Source organism: Zalophus californianus, chromosome 17 (genome assembly GCF_009762305.2).
Source record: "Zalophus californianus isolate mZalCal1 chromosome 17, mZalCal1.pri.v2, whole genome shotgun sequence".
NCBI classification, from domain to species: Eukaryota; Metazoa; Chordata; class Mammalia; order Carnivora; family Otariidae; genus Zalophus; species Zalophus californianus.
This window is the reverse complement of record NC_045611.1, coordinates 46,933,429-46,936,462: the sequence shown is the minus strand read 5'-3', so window position 1 is coordinate 46,936,462 and position 3,034 is coordinate 46,933,429.

Below are 3,034 nucleotides of genomic sequence, written 5' to 3'. Positions count from 1 at the left end.
ACTGGAATAAAGTTCGTATGAATCTGAAGGTCATCCTGACTCGTTAAGATATATAGGGTAAGCCCTAAGCAACCACTAAGGAAATAACTCAGAAAATTAATGAAAACAATCAGTAAAGAAATTTAAATGCTCCACTAGAAAATATTCACATAATGTAAGAGAAAGCAGTGGAGGAATAGAGGAGGATAAAAGGCATGAGACACATAGAAAGTAAAAAGTGAAGGGCGCCTGGGCGGCTCAGTCGTTAGGCATCTGCCTTCAGCTCAGGTCATGATCCCAGAGTCCTGGGATTGAGCCCCGCATCGGGCTCCCTGCTCCCTGCTCCGCGGGAAGCCTGCTTCTCCATCTCCCACTCCCCCTGCTTGTGTTCCCTCTTTCACTGTCTCTCTCTCTGTCAAATAAATAAATAAAATCTTATTTAAAAAAAAAAAAGTAAAAAGTGAAAATCACCAGTGAGGGGCAAATACTCGCTTTACATTTGTATGACTAGAGAGTCACTCTAGTGACTTTTCCAGAACACAGAAGTTCTGTTCCAAGAGAGCAAGATATTTACACTGTCCAGAAACAGAAATAGGCAGTATGTAATTTTTTTCAATAAAGCAAAACCTTAAAATGACCAAAATTTTAAGGTACTGAGGAATATAAAATGAAAAACAAAACTGAATTTTTTTTTTACTTCACATCAAGATCTGAGCACTAGCTGTGCTTGTTGCTACTGGATTTGACATTTGTTTTGATTATATTCCATAGTTGATCAAACTTAAGATGACTTGTATTGTAAAATACGGCATTGCTGCTCCATTTACCACAAAGAAAGAAAAACATATTTGGCATATATTTACTAAAAGAGCACTTTTAGATTTATTTAGAAAAAAATATTTTTTACGATTTTATTTTCTTAAGTAATCTCTACACCCAACATGGGGCTTGAACTCACAACCCCAAGATTAAGAGTCCCAGGCTCCACTGCCTGAGGCAGCCAGGCGCCCTCGGAACAAGATTTCTTTAATAGATCACTCTTTGATATCTACAATGGAAAACACAAACATAATTAGTTGGTTAAGATAGTTCTACAACTTCCTCATGCCAAGAACCTGATTTCTGCATCATTTTCCCCAAAAATTTTATTGTGAAAATTGTTGAACATACAGTGAATTTGAAAGAATTTTAGAGGGAACTTAAATCTATCAACCTGGTTTCCCATTAATATACATATATTTTTTTACACCTACTTTCTCCACAGCTATCCATCTATCCATCCATCAATGCAGACATTTTGACTCATTTGTTTTATTTAGTTTATTTATTTATTTATTTGACAGAGAGAGACACAGAGAGAGGGAACACAAGCAGGGGGAGTGGGAGAGGGAGAAGCAGGCTTCCCGCAGAGCAGGGAGCCCGATGCGGGGCTCGATCCCAGGACCCTGGGATCACGACCTGAGCCGGAGGCAGACGCTTAACGACTGAGCCACCCAGGCGCCCCTTGACTCATTTTCTTATCTTCTGACTTAGAGTTCTTCACGTTTGTGCTTCCCCATAAATATCGTCCTTGTCTATCAAAAGCATTGTCCAAGGAGCATTTCACAGGAAAGGGCTCACCTGTTGTCTCTGGGTTTTCTTCCCGGCTCCTTTCAGTGTGTCAATGGCAGGGTTTCCAGACAACAACCAGAACTCATATTCCTTCTTCAAAAGGTTTTTAAGCGATTCGTGCTGAAACGTTAGAGGATTGCACATCACCAGCAACAATCACCAAGCAAGTGATTGGTGATCAAGGCTGCTGTCCAGCGGAGAGCAACTAACCGTAAGATGCCTTCAATGATTCAGTCTGATTTCTGGAGATCTTGAAAGGTGAAAAAACGGAGTAGCTCAGAATTCATAAAATCATGTAGACCCCATTGATCGAGCCCTTCCTATGCTGAACGTCACTGTGATGGTTTTCAGATGAGGAAATGTCTCTCGGGATCTCTGCCCCTCAGTCTCCCTCCATCTGCCCCTCAAGTCTCCCCCTCTGTCTCTACGTTTCCCTCTGTGCCTCAGTCAACTTCCCAGTGTCCCCCCTCCCCCTCTTCTCCCCACCTCCTTCTGTCTCTCCCTCCTCTCCCATCTGTACAGTTCTCCCTGTTTTGCCGGCTGCCCTCGAGGTAGTTCAGGGTTCTGACTCTCCTCCCTGTCCTCGCTCTTTTTCCTCCAAGCCATAAGGAACGGCCAATTTGTGCTCCAGCTTCCTGCCCCTCCAGCTTGAACGATGGGCCTCTCCCATTAATCTGCAACATTTCTCCACCTTCTGAGACGATCCCATATGATTGCATCTTTAACCTGGGAATGGCCTGGAAGCCGCCGGCACATTTTGTAATGTTGAGATACTTCTGTGTTTCTGAAAGCATCCCTATCATTTTTTGTGAGTCATTGTCTTAAAATATTGCTGAGTTCAGTTGGCTAATATCTTATTTGGAAAACTTCCTTCTATTTTATGAGGTGCCGTTTGCCTAGTTGTTTTGGGTTTTTTAATCCTATTTTTCTAGGTTTGTTACGGGAATTGTGCCAACCATTCAAAAGATTTTGGGAACGTCCTTTCTTTTTCTCTTTTCTGGACCACTTCCCACAACCTAGGAGTTCTTTGTTTGACTATACGGCAGAATTGCCTATAAATCATCTAATGCCATTCAAGAGTGTAGATCTTTTACTTCCTTTGTTATTTCTTTGATTATTGGTGTATTAGATTTTCTACTTTTTCAAATGCCAGTTATCATCATGAATACTTCCATGGAGAAACCCCATTTTCATTTTATTTATTTGTTTGTTTACTTACTTTGGGGGGGTATAAAATATCCTCTGCTCGGTTGATGCCGTTAGGATCCAGCCCTCGATCCTGATTGGACATCAAGGGTAAGGGGTGGGTCTTTATAAGCCCTGAGTGACACTGCTGGAAACATCGCAGGAAACTTGGATAGAACGTCCTCAGGCAAAGCGGGTCGCGGTGGCTCCACACACGTCCAGTCGTGTTGACCGACCAGTTCGTGGACCCGGGAAGCAG